This window comes from Rhipicephalus sanguineus, chromosome 6 (assembly GCF_013339695.2).
Source record: "Rhipicephalus sanguineus isolate Rsan-2018 chromosome 6, BIME_Rsan_1.4, whole genome shotgun sequence".
NCBI classification, from domain to species: Eukaryota; Metazoa; Arthropoda; class Arachnida; order Ixodida; family Ixodidae; genus Rhipicephalus; species Rhipicephalus sanguineus.
The window spans coordinates 13,540,809-13,554,938 of NC_051181.1; the positions used below are offsets into that span (position 1 = coordinate 13,540,809).

The following is a 14,130-nucleotide window of genomic DNA, read 5'->3' on the forward strand; positions in this document are numbered from 1 at the left end:
TCCCTTTAACGTACCAAGCTTCAGGAAACTTCTTTGAGCCAATGTCGCCAAAATACGAAACATACTCATTGAAATTCGTGACGTCACGCGCAGAAATTTCAGCGCGAAACTTAAAAAAGAAAGTTTCACAATGACTTTCTGTTCTATTAATAAACCTATAATACTGAAATGAACGATGTTAGAGTTCTCAGAGCATTTCATCAATCTAACAGATCCTTTGTTTCACATTAGTGTCTGTTAATTAAGGTGTTTGAGGGTAATATGCAACTTGCTTCTCCGAAGTTCCTCATAATGAAAAAAAAACAGCTTCGCCAAGATGCTGCTAATTGGAAGACTACCTGCTCCAAAGTGGTCCAAAACGAAAATTTTACTGCTCCAAGATGCTCCAAATCACAAGATAACCTGCTCCAAAATGCTACAAAAGAAAAATTTTACTGCTCCAAAGTGCTCCAAAACAAAAATTTTACTGCTCCAAAAATTGCTCCAGATCGGACGACCTCGGTAGCATCACTGAAATAGTCCGCTCAAAAAAATTGTGACTGCTTCTAAAACGCGTATTTGTAGGTATACATAAGATTTGTGTATCTTGACGAGTGCTTTGGTAAAACTGTCATGATGGAAATGCTAGAGCACATGCCGGATCGCGACAGAAAAATAACTCCGTGCCTTCTACAACGCTGTGCGTCGACTGCTACGGAGCAAGATCGATGGCACTGGGCGTGTAATTAAAAGCAGTCGCTGGCTTAATAGCATAAGATTCATATATACTTTTAACACGAAAGTGTTTTATGCCGGGGTCCACCGCGGCTCCACTGACGCATTTCCGTCACGGATATGACGTTTTAAAATACAAAGACAAACAAGTGGTAAAGAAAAAAAATTACACCATATCCCGCTAAAGGGGACCATAAGGCGATGCGAAGCCGGAGCACTTGCACGCTCGCGTTCCCTTGGCGTTCGCTGGGCATGCTACCGACCTCGCGTCGTGGAACGCGAAGAGGAACACTACGCGCGTCGTGTCTTCCCTCTAGCCTGGCCGTTAATTCCCACAGGGCGTGCGGGGAACGTCGACAGGCGCGCGAGAGAGAGGCAGCGTAGGAGAGGAGAGAGAGGGGGGGGAGGAGATGCGCATGCGCTGGCCGTCATCGCGGCGCTGCGCAGGTGAGAATTTCGGCATGTCGAGCCCGCATTTCAGAGGAGCCAACCGAGCCAAGCGCTGGACTGAACGTGCGCAGCGCTTTACCACTTGAAGGAGAGGAGACTAGAGGAGGAGAGTAGCGTATGCGCCGTGAGAGCAGAAGCGAGAACGCAGGAGAAGCGCAAGCAGGTGCTGGTAGAGAAGTGAAGAGAGTAACGCGCAGCTGTTCGAGAGAGGGAAGGAGGAAAGTCGCGCATGCGTAGTGTGAGTGCGGACTACTACGCTGCGTGCGGATTACCACGCCGCGTTACATACCCCCGAGCAAGAGATACTTCGCATCTAAAAACTAAAAGAAAAAGTTCCGTCACCGGGAGTCGAACGTACGACCCCTCGATCCCCAGCGCGCAGCTCGAAACGATTCCGCCACAGACGTCACGTTCTTCGTCATACTAACGGCGTGCTATTTATGTACACTATTTGCCGGCGGCGGTACTCGGATATCAGGGTACATCAGCGTGTTTTCGTTATCACTAGCGAGATGGCGCGATAAGCACGAAGGGTGCGCTCGTCGCCCCACGCGTTAAGATGAGCGTGCGCTTCTACAGGGCGTGGTCGCTCGTGCGCGCGCGCTTATCTGATACGCCTTGCTCTCTCGCCCTAAGGTCACTTCGCTCGCTGCAGCGGCCGCTTTTGCGAAAGGAGCGCGCTGCTCACAAACAAATAAGTCACAACTGTGACAGTTTGCGCGCATCCCGTGCATACTTGTGCGTTCGTTTCGTGCGTCCTCCTCGGTATTTGACCAGCGCTCTTTAACTGTCGAGCTGTGACAGTTGTTCGCGCTCATTCTGTATATGTTCGTTACGTGCTTCCTTTCTGCTGGAGCAGCGCGTTGCAAGTTTCGAGCTGCTTGTCGTTCTTCGCATGACATTACAAGCTTTTGCTACAGCATTCATTCCTTCGCCCTCGCGGCGAAACAATGCACAACAAACGCTCAAATACGTCTGTGAAGACAGGTTTTACTTTCGTGTTATACTGATTCCTATGACAGAGGAATCAACCATGTTTTTTGTGTGTTTGCACAAGCTTATATTTTTTTGTAATGTGTTTGGCTTATTTTTGAAGTATTATTTATTTTTAGGAGCGTGCTCCTTATGATCGCGCCTTGTCCGTCGGCGGCGTGTACACTCCCCGGTGATTTCAAGAATGCTCACTAGATGGCGCGCCTCCGCCCAAAGCGGCGCACACCACGCTTGGCGCATGCGCTAGTTAGATAGGTGACCGCTAGAGAGCCGCGCCTCTCGTTTGGCGCTCGCGTTTGGCGCGCTTCCTTTCTATTCCCCGGGAGCTCACTCAGTGAACAGTGGATCGCGCCTCTCGTTCGGCGCTCGCGTTTGGCGCGCTTCCTTGGTCTTCGCCGGGAGCTCACTCAGTGAACAGTCTTCGTTGCCGCTCCGCAGCATGAACACCCCAGCCAAGGCAGCAGCGCGACGGGCTCGCCACGCAGCAGCAACTCGGGTTCGCCGCCAAGACCCTGCGGTGAGAGCCCGGGAGTCCGAAGCGATGAGGGCTAATGTATATATAACGTTGTCACGTCTATATATTGTCACGTACGGCACGTACGTAAAGTCGACGGACGACACAGGAACAAGAAAGCTACTTTATTCGGAGCGAACTTGTGGCCCTCAACGAAAAACAAAGATCGTTCAACGGCTTCGCCGCAAGCTTGCCTGTTGTGGCGAGTCACCGTCTACAGAAGAAGAATGAATCCTGTTCAATCCCCGCAGCTGGTTTTTTAAGACAGTGGCATGAGGCTACTCACCGCCCACCTACTGTCTATCGCGCGATTCGATAAGACGTGCACGTCACCGCTTAGGGCAGCTTGCCTGAGCGAGTACGAAAAAGGCGAAGAAAAGCGGTAGCCCTTATCGCGCGATAAACCGCTTAACGATACGCCCGTGGCACTGCCCCCGCCCCCTGAAAAAACAGCATCGCCTCAATGCGAAAGAATAAGAAAGCACACACAGAGAAATAAAGGACAGTGCAAATAAATGCAGTGTTTCCGTACGCGCAGATCAAGTTCAGCACATAAATGCGGCACAGAATTGAATCGGTTGTTTACCGCTCGTAGAAAGGTTTCAGTGTCACGACGTGAACTACCTCAGGTCGCGCACGACGCCGCTGCCGCTGCAACTCTCCTTCAAGAACGATCTGATAGTTCACTGAGACGACGTAGGACCTTTTATGGGCCAAGGTAGCGTAATAAGAGCTTTTCGATTAATCCACGCCGGCGAAAGGCGTCCACAGCCACACAAGGTCACCAGGAGTGTACTCTTGTTGCCGTCGTCGAAGGTTGTAGTGTTGGGCATCTAGTTCTTGCTGCCTCTTTAGCCGTACGAGGGCGAGTTCGCGAGCCTCTTCGGCACGATACAAATATTGAGCTACGTCAGGATTCACGTCACTCTCGTTTACATGCGGCAGCATGGCATCAAGTGTTGTTGTAGGTGTTTGCCCATACACAACACTAAACGGGCTCATTCTTGTGGTCTCTTGCAACGCCGTGTTGTAGGCAAACGTTACATAGGGCAGCACTTGGTCCCATGTCTTGTGCTCAGCGTCTACGTACATTGACAGCATGTCTGTCATTGTCTTGTTGAGCCGCTCTGTGAGGCCGTTAGTCTGTGGATGGTATGCGGTTGTTCTGCGGTGACTGGTCTGGCTATACTGCAATATCGCTTGCATAAGGTCACTGCAGAAGGCTGTTCCTCTGTCAGTATTGATCACCTCTGGAGCATCATGATGCAGAACGATGTTAATAAAAAATCTGGCAGCTTCTTGGGCGGTGGCTCTCGCAAGTGCTTGTCATTCTGCGTAACGCGTCATATAATCTGTTGCTACTAAGATCCGCTTATTGCCTGTCGATGACGTCGGGAATAATCCAAGGAAGTCCATTCCGATCTGTTGAAATGGACTTGTAGCAGGCGCTATTGATTTTAGGAGCCCGGCTGGTTTGGTGGGGGGCGTTTTTCGACGTTGAGATTGCAGACACGTTCGTACGTAGCGAGAAACGTCTGCTGCGAGGCGAGGCCAGTAGTATTTTTCACGAATCCGTGACAGAGTCCGCGTTACGCCAAAGTGCCCGGATACAGCCTCGTCATGACAGGCCCGTAGAATTTCCGACCGCAAGGAGGATGGGACGACGAGTAGGTACGCTGTGCTGGTAGATTCGAAGTTCTTCACTAGAAGACCGCTGTGCAAGCAGAAAGTTGAGGCATTGCGTTTGAGAATTCGCGGGATGTCTCCTCTTCGTCCTTCAAGATACTCGATGATGCCTTGTAATTCCTGGTCATTACCCTTATGAAAATGAGTCTTGAGTGTCTAGTGTCGACTAGGTGCGCTCCTAATGAGTCACTAGACAGACATTAGACACGCAAAGCCTAATGTCGTTTAACATTAAGTGTACATCGGAGAGTCAAATGATCATGTGCACTTTAATTTCTGGTGACTGAAGTGTTCAGACTTTCAGTTGCCGTTCCTAATGTCAAAACGCGCATCACAACAAAGAAGTTAAATAGCCTTAATCGCCACCGTAAAATCAGTTTATCACAATAGACAAGTTCGTCTTTCAGAGACTACAAGCAATAAACAATTTGTGTTGCAATGTACACAAATATCGTATTTCAGTAGAATGCGTAAATATTTTACATATATCGCCCATGCACCGGCGATCGAAGAATTGCTGACGACCGCAGCAATGTTCATTATATTACCTGCCATATAATAGAAGTAAGCATTTCCTTATTTTTAAAAGGCATGAGTCGATCACATATGCAAATATGAACAGATATGATCAAGTGACACTGCGAACACTCGCTCAGGGGCCCGTGTTGCCCATTTGTCCAGTAGAAATTAACGGAGGAGAGTGGGGATTACCCGCACGGCGTCGCGAAGGACTTTGGGGGGCGGAGAAGAATTGGAACTGTGGACAATGGGTGACGTACAGAAAAAAAGTTCGTTATTGTTGTGATAAAAATTAGGGACTGTTCTTATGCATGGTGCACTTACATATATGTCCAAAACAGAATGTTGTTGGTTGCAAAGATACGCGGACAAGCGTTTTTCCCAACCTCAAACTACTGTCTCTATCTCTCCTCGCTGTTGCAACGCTGGTGAGAAGCAGCCGACAACCAAAGTTCGATTTGGCCCAACGTCGCGTACATCCTTCTCCCGCCCCGCCTCCTCGTAATGTCGTCTCCACGCGACTCTCTTCCGTTCTCCACGGCGTCAACTCCTCTCTCCCTTCACTCCTTCCTTGTCCCATTCACCTCCTCTGTGTGCAACGTTGGGTGTCGCCTATCACACCCTACCCATTCCCTCCTCCTATCATAATCCCTACCTCTTTCTATCCACGGGAGAGGGCAGTAACTTGAAACAAAAAAGCGTTTCTTTTGACAAAACAAAATGTATAGTTGTATAACAAAATCGAACAGCCATAACACATTCCCAACATGCACACACGGGTTAAAAAAAGCCATAAATACACTTTTTTTATGTACAGTGACAAATAAAAACAACATTAATTGCTTTATTTTCTACGGAGCGCTGTTTGAAGAGAGGGTCAGCGCGCACCAAGGATATATTTGTTTTGATTTATGCAGCGTCATTTCGCGTTTTTGCACTTGTGAAAACGTCGCACCTTTTACGTGCACCTCACAGTCAAAATAGCGCCTTCGTCTTCAAGTGAGCGCTCGTCACCCTCCACCTTTCCCGACGACTCGCCTAGGGAGCTTCTGACGAATTTCACTAGCAAATGGCTGTATAAGCCTGAGACGGCCGCTCGAACAATGAAATGGCCGTCACATGAGATACGGAAGGTTCACAAACCAAAACTAAATTCGAAACGCGCGCCGAACCGGACTATTTCGCGGAGCAGTACATGTGCAGTAGCTCCGCCCCCGTAGCCTTCCCTTCATTGCCAAGAAAAGTTGTCCTTGGGGGCGCTTTAGTTGTTTGACGGGTGCACGATGCGCGCGGTTTGTGTGTGTGTGTGCCATGCTGTGTTCTGCAATGCTTCGTTACCACGTTTATCGATTATGCACGTTGGTTACTTGATTCAATGTCAAGTGTACCTTCCAAGACGATCTAGGTCCTAGTCTCGTGACTGAAGGCGAGTGCGGACGTACAGCAGCCTTTTGACAAGACTGTCGCCGAGTGTACGGTACATTGTGGACTGTAAAGCTGAAGAGTGCACAGTGGATGCCTGATTTTGGTAAGTTCTAGAATATTTCTGAATTACACAGCTAGGTTACTTCATTACATGACGTCTTTTACGCAGGAACCGAGTGTGATCGTCTGGGCGGTGTGTTCACTCTGCGGGGATGATGGCCAGAGGAAGGATGATAGACAGGTATGTTTTACGCTATGCTCAATGCTTTCTGTGCACTTTATACGGTTGTATGAAGCACTCACCATGTGCGTTCACTACCTACAACTGCAACGGGTGGATGAAGGCGCGTTGCTTTGCGCGATACTCCGCTCGCTTCTGTAACGCAAGCGTTTCTTGTCATGGCGCTCTTCTTCCTTGGCTGTTTTTCGATTCCAAGAATGCCTGTCGCTCGGCCCGCCCGCCCGCTTCCCGCTGCTGCTTCTCTACTCGGGAACTGGTTGACCTTGGGGACGCCTGCGCGATGTATGCGTCGCAGGGAGGGCAACACTCGCCCTTTTGGGCGTAGGGGACCGGAGGGGGGAGGTGAGGTAGGAGGGAAGGACTGAGAGCATGGCTCTTTCCCGGAGAGGGGACGGGTCGCGACCGAGGAGAGAGAGAAAGTGGCCCGCTCTTGGCATTCCGCCGCTCAGAAGCGATCGTAAACCGAGGGAAGAATAATTTGCAAGATTTTTTGTATCCGAGTTGTGATTCTGTAAATAAACTTCTCAGCGTCGTCGAAAGTTATTGAAATCGACTACAGCTGTATACTGCACGAGATCATCGCCTGAAGCTACTTGTACGATGGCTTATCACTTCGGAAATAGAACTGCTTTAAACATAACGTTCATCGCCTAGCCTTCTCATGATGCAGGTACAAATGAAGTAACTTTTCAGGAAACTCAGTAATAATTGGCATGTAGTACGCGGGGAGGAAGATATAAAAACACGCTGCGGCTGCACATGCGCGCGCGGTGCTCTTCAGTGGCGTGTGTTTGTGGCTTTCTCCGCGACTACTGCACCGCGCTTGTTTTTGTTAGAAGTTAGTTGCACTATGGTTAGGATTTTAATCTGACTGTGCAAGGTCGTTGCTACGAGAAACGAACTTGCGTTGGGTGAACCCACTTGAAGATAATACAAGTCAGTGAATTACGTTATATTCTGGTACTAACACCATGTGTACAGTAATTTGAAAGAGCACAAGATGTATATAATTATCAATTCTAGACAAATATGCCAGTTGCGTTTGGCAAGGTGCCCTTTGTTGCAATATTTGTGTTTGAGAAAAATGATGTGAAATATTTTTCCCGTCGTTATATTGTTTCCTGAAGCATACTGGTTTATATTAACAGAAGTTGTTGTAATGGTTAAGCAGCACTGTTCCAAGAGCTTTTTATCCACTGTGCTGGGGTGGCAAAAGCACACCTCAATTATGTGCTTATCTAAAGTTCATGTTTCTTTTGTGAGCTTTTCTTAAGGCAGCATGAAACTGAAAAAGCGCTCTTATTTGCAGGTTGTGCGACTAAGACGTAGCATTCATTGTGAGAGTGCTACTTTAATTTTATGAAGTAATTATTATGGGAAACAAATCTAAATTCTCATATGTAACTATGTGTGCAGAAGTTTAGAGAAGGCTGACAAAAGTGGTTAACGGTTTTTTTTTTTATGGCTTGCAGCACTACAAATTCAAACCGATATTCCAGGCATTGATTGGCTTTAACACGACTAGAATTACTTTCCTAAACGGCTCAAATTCATCATATAATACAATATGTAAAGCTCGGCATTATGGAGTGTGCACATGGGCCACACATACTCTTATTTTATCAATTTATGCATTTTATATTGTGTAGCAGAGCTGATGTAATTTTCGTCATTTAAATGACCTATATCGTAATCTACGTTCTCCAACCACATAGTGTTTACTAAGTACATAAGTTTCTGAAAGTTCGGCTTGCAATGGCACCATTACCGTTGTCTGCCATGAGCCGTTGCTCAGGTTATACTTGTTCTTATAGCGCAATCTGAGTCCATCATTCAAGGCCCTTGCTGGTATATAAACATAGACTTGCCTGAATACATTGTATGTATTGTGTGTGAGCTGTAAGGTCTGTGTGGTGCGCCAACTCATGAATGTTTTCTGGTATCCTTAACATATGTACCCGGTGATCTCACCTGTTCGTGGAACTGAAGCAGACGACAGCTTGCAGACGAAGATGGGAGCGTTCTATCTGTGAGCCTGGTCGAGCTTATATTTTATGGTAGGCATTTGTTTCAATCTTTACAAAGAGCTTCGACATGTTGCGCCTGCTCATGAACCTATTGCAACTTTTTTGAGGGAATTCTAAGATCAAAGAAACAAGACCCTAGACGTAACTCCATTAATGTATACTTGATGCTGGACTTGACCTTCTGTGTTGTTTTCCTGTTTTCTTACAGGATTTGCTGAAAGTTTCTATTGGAAATGCGATATAAGATGCAATTTTGACTAACTAACTTCACAAAAGTGCTTTTTGTCAACTACCTGCACGGGGCCTTGGCAGTACATCTAAGTGTTCTAAGGTGCACGATGTGTTGGATAAAGTTTTCTTTGCAACTCTTATATATTTACTGCGATCTTTCGTGCAGGATACACATGCATGGATACACATACATGGATTCCCTACAAGGACCCTGCGCATCAAAAGCAATCTGTCATCAATGTTAAGTAGACAGATTAAACGAAACGAAGATATGACAGGTGTACACCATATTTTTCTTTCATTTAACCTCTGCATGTTTCCCAGTCAATAAATGTTTTTATCCATTTTCTTTTGTTGAGAAATGTCTTTGTACAGCACAAGTGTTGTAGAAGGTGCATACATGCACTTTCGTATGATGCTTGGCTGCATGTGTATCAACCAGCAAACACATTGTCAGGCACAACTAATATGTGATTCCGTACTATCATCCGGACATATCATCAATCTTATCATGCACTGTAATAGTTCTGTTTCAGGAATGTTATGAATGTCATTGGCCACGAAGCACAAGCTTGGCCGAGGGTCATTGCAAACAGGATGTTTCATACTCACAAGAAAGTCACTCATAAGGACACATTAGAATGACGGTGGCCAATATGTTTTTGAATGACATTATGAGTGCATTAAAACAATTCTGAAGAAATACATTAGAGAATCAAATGAGTGTTGATGTCAAAGGTCGTTTCATGCTCACTAGACTATCACATGTTAATACGCATCGGACTATCACATGTTAATCCGCATCAGACTATCACATGTTAATACGCATCAGAATGATCGGCCAATATGTTTTTGAATGGCATTTCAAATACATTACAAAATTCTAAAGGGACACATTAGAGCGTCAAATGACTGAAATGTCAGAAGTCATTAGACTTTCTTTTTGAACTCGTCTCACATTTTCATAAGGGTACGCTGTTCTGTTGCGAAGCTTGAACTAGTTACTGCTCCGAGAAAATTCCAGTCGTCATCGCTAGACGAAGGTTGATTTATAGGGGCACGTGACAGACAGTCCGCATCGGAATGTTTTCTACCATTCTTGTGTACGACTGTCATATCAAACTCTTGTAGGCGTAAGCTCCATCGAGCGAGGCGGCCTGCCGGGTATTTGATGTTCGTTAACCAATAAAGCGAGTGGTGATCCGTGACGATGCTGAAAGGTCTGCCGGAGATGTACGGTCGAAATTTGGATGTGGCCCACACTGTTGCCAGGCATTCACGCTCGGTTGTAGGATAGTTTACTTCTGCTTTCGATAAGGAACGGCTGGCATAAGCGATCACCCGTTCTTGGCCGTTCTCTTTTTGCACAAGGACAGCGCCCAGACCAGTACTGCTGGCATCAGTGTGAATCGCGGTTTCGGTGTTATCATCAAAGTGCGCAAGAACAGGTGGTTTTTGTAGGCGACGTTGCAGCTCATGAAATGCTTTTTGCTGCGATTTTTGCCATACAAACGGGACCTCATCTTTTGTAAGGCGTGTGAGCGGCTCGGCAATTTGAGAGAAGCCTTTAACAAAGCGCCTGTAGTAGGCACAAAGCCCCAAGAAACTTTGGGCGCCTTTCTTGTCGCGGGGCTGCGGGAAATGGCGAATAGCAGCAGTCTTTTCCGGGTCTGAGAGAACGCCTGCGCCTCTGATAATATGGCCGAGGAACGCGAGCTCTTGGTAGGCGAATCGGCATTTTTCTCTCTTTAGTGTCAGTCCAGAAGCCCTTATAGCGCCGAGTACGGCCCCTAGTCGCCGAAGATGTTCGTCGAAGTTGAGCGCGAAAACTACAACGTCGTCCAGGTACACCAAACAAGTTTGTCATTTTAGCCCAGCTAGCACTGTATCCATGACACATTGGAAAGTGGTGTGTGCGGTGCAGAGGCGAAATGGCGTAACCTTGATTTGGTAAAGGCCGTCTGGTGTAATGAATGCAGTCTTCTCGCGATCTCTTTCTTCTACCTCGATCTGCCAGTAGCCAGTTTTTAGACCCATAGGTAAAAAGTACTTTTGCATGGCACAGGCGATCGAGTGCGTCGTCTATTCGGGGAAGCGGGTAGACGTCCTTCTTTGTTATTTTGTTGAGCCGGCGATAGGCTACGCAGAATTGTAGGTATCATCTTTTTTTATGTACCAGCACGATGGGAGAAGACCATGGGTTTTTGGACGGCTCGATGATATCATCTGTGAGCATTTCTTTTACCTGTCTGCTGATTGCATCGGGTTCTTTCATGGACACATGGTATGGAGACTGCTGTATGGGTCGTGCTGTTTCGTCCGTAATGATGCGATGTTTCACCAGCGCTGTTTGATGGACCTTGGACGATGCAGCGAAGCAACCCTGGTAGGTGACGAGCAGTGATCGAAGACGTTCTTGTTTTGCTTGTGGTAGTGAAGGATTCACATCGAACCAATTATTTGCTGCTCGAGGCTGCTGCTCTTCGAGCGTGGCGACGTCGGCGATGTCTGGAATGGTCTGAAATGTTGCCACGATTGTACCTTGGTTGAGATGACGATATTCGGGCCCGAAGTTTGTAATGAGGACGTTGGCTTTTCCGCCAGAGAGATCGGTGACACCTCTGGCCACAGAAATGTCCTGATTTAGCAGCAAGCCATGGTGAGCCTCAACTAAGCCTTCAAGGTCTGTAGAATTGGTGCTACTGACGGGAGCTAGGACACCCGAAAAGGAGGGTATTGTGACCTGGTCATCGAGGATTGCAAGCGAGACACACGTGTTAGCAGTCGGAACTCCGTCAGTGGCGTTGTCGGTTGCGGGGCTAACAGTGTATGCTTCTAGGTCAATGACGGCTTTGTTTGCTTGGAGGAAGTCCAGCCCGAGAATGACGTCACGAGAGCACCGACCTAATATGACAAAGGCAACCGGGTATACGCGGTCTTAAACTGTTACTCTAGCCGTGCATCTTCCTTTTGGATCCGCGAGATGGCCGCCAGCAGTTCTGATTTGTGGACCGACCCATGTTGTGTGGACCTTCTTAAGCTTAGCTGCATATCCTGCGCTTAGTACGGAAAAATCGGCGCCAGTGCCAACTAGTGCAGTTACGATCAGGTTGTCTACGAGCACTTGTACATTCGAAGAATGTGGCATCACGGTGGAGGTGCGACGTTGTCTGGGGCAACGTTACTAGAACCAACTCAGTTTCAAAGCTCCGCATCTCCGCCAGCGGAGGAGGGTGGTCCGAACGGCGGTCACGAGAACTAGCGGCGCTGCTGGTTCCGTCTTGCACCACTATCGGCGCGTCGTCTGCTGCCACAGCATAACGCTGCGGTCCGCCGCGCAGTTGCTCGCGGCAACTGCGCGGCAACTTTCTTATTGTAATAGTTAGGTGGATACTAAGGTGGATATGCATAAGGTTGTCTGTATGCATTGGCCCGCGTGCGTTGTTCATTTATTGGCTAAGAATCAATGTTCGGTCTATATTGCCACGCCGACTTCTTGTTTTATTTTGATGTATTCGGGTTTGACCAGCAAGGACGGTTATCAACGCTCGACGCTGTCCGCGAAGCAGTGTTCGAGAAGCTTCGCGATTGTAGTAGATCGTTTTGGTAAGATTGCGTGCCGCACGCGAATATTCCAGCTTTGTCGAGAAATAACGCCGCCACCAGCGATATCGCTGGAAAGTTCGATAGCGCCTGTATAAAAGCCGACGCGCTTGACCGCTTGTCAGTTGATCGACGGTCGACGCTCTGTTCACTGCTATCAGTGTATTGCTGTAGTGTGACTTTCAGTTTCCCGGCCACAAGTTCGGCCAAATGAAGAGTTTCATCTCGCACCTGCTGACTGCTGCCTTCGTCGACGTCATGACCCTGTGACAATATTCGAGCTGTCTACATTGCGCTTAACTTCCAAGCATATGAGTTTCTAAGCCAATCGGGGTTTTCAGCTTAATTTTTATAACTATATACCAGCACCATTTTAGCCGCTGCCGTCTTATCTAGACCAAGAACAACCCAACACGTTTGTAAAAGCCTTTATAGTGTACAAAGAAGCGTACTTACTCGAGATACAAAAACGTTCTAGAAAAACAGTACTCATGTTGTCTACAATTTATTGAAAAAAACTTTCTCCAAAAACATTACCAATGCTTTGCAATGTTTACAAGATACGTTTTCGCGACGGTTAAAGGGATACTGACCCAGAATCAGAACATTTTACGAGAACTCGGTAAATGAAATCTCAGTGTGCTATTACGTCGAATAGATGTCGTCTCTGAGCAATTTTTTCAGCGGATAGTTGTATTTTCGGTGTCTCAGCTTTCTACGTCGCATCCTTCTACGGTGCCTTAAAGGAGTCTTGACACAAAAATTTTCGCCCCGCGTTTTTTTTTTTTTGCTGCAATGTGTTGCTGGGGGCCTGTTAGTCATAACACGGCACATCGTTTGCTGCAGCGCGCGACAGATAATTAATTACAAGCTCCTCATTACCGACACAGCCTCAGTTTCGGTTTGACAGAGCTCCAAAAACGACAAGCCGCCGGGTGCAACTATCACCACCTAGCGAGTGAAACGCTCGGTCACGTGAGCACACAGAACAGTGACGCATTTCCGCGCGGTCTGTCGATCGTCGTCGGGCTCATTGTCGTCTGATGGCGATGATTTTCTTGCGGCGGGGATAGAAGGAATTTTCGACGTGGCGAATCACTTCACGTTTGACGCGCTGGCGAGGAACGATTCGTCGGGAAGCGCTTCAAAACAGAAATGGCGGCTACGACGTCATCATAACTTGTACCGGCTGAAACGATTACGTAGGGGAAGTAGGGGGGTCACCTCAGGTCACCTCCGAGGGTGTCAGTGCACTAGGTGCGGCCTATAATGCTGGATCGCGCTCGCGAACTTCAAAATTCATATAAAATACCTTCCAAGCTTTATTCGCTGTCGATATTTTGCAGATGGTACACGCACGTACACGGGAATTGATCCAACAGGCTATCTCGGCCGCGAAATTTTGTGTCAGTACCCCTTTAAACAATTCGAACAGATCGGCCATGATGTGAGCACCGAGCAGTTATTCGCGCGTACTCTGTCGCTAGAAGAGTCGTCAGTATTGAACTTCAGTTTTCCAACTGCACCGAGCAGATATTGCCCGCAGCACTTCTTACACTGTACGACAGCCGTTTGCGTTTCGTGCTGTAGCCGTTCACTACGCAGTTAAACTGCTCGCCAACTACAATAATCTTTTGCACAAGTAAGTCTCCGTTCCCGAAGCAAAGTGTGGGATTGGGCTAGTTGGTATTAAATTATTAAACTGCTCAGCGCAAGAAATTTTACAC

The 14,130-nt window shown here is 47.4% G+C and overlaps 1 protein-coding gene and 1 long non-coding RNA gene across 5 annotated transcripts in view; both read left to right on the forward strand.

Annotated features, from left to right (window-relative positions):
• Positions 1 to 14,130, forward strand: part of LOC119395605 (UBX domain-containing protein 6) — a 407,364-nt gene that overhangs the window by 278,043 nt on the left and 115,191 nt on the right. The gene's annotated exons all lie outside the window — the stretch shown is intronic.
• On the forward strand, positions 6,069 to 9,124 carry LOC125758920 (uncharacterized). The gene is made up of 4 exons (XR_007416467.1): positions 6,069 to 6,404; positions 6,471 to 6,542; positions 8,535 to 8,599; positions 8,967 to 9,124. It is a non-coding gene; the product is annotated as an uncharacterized LOC125758920 (long non-coding RNA).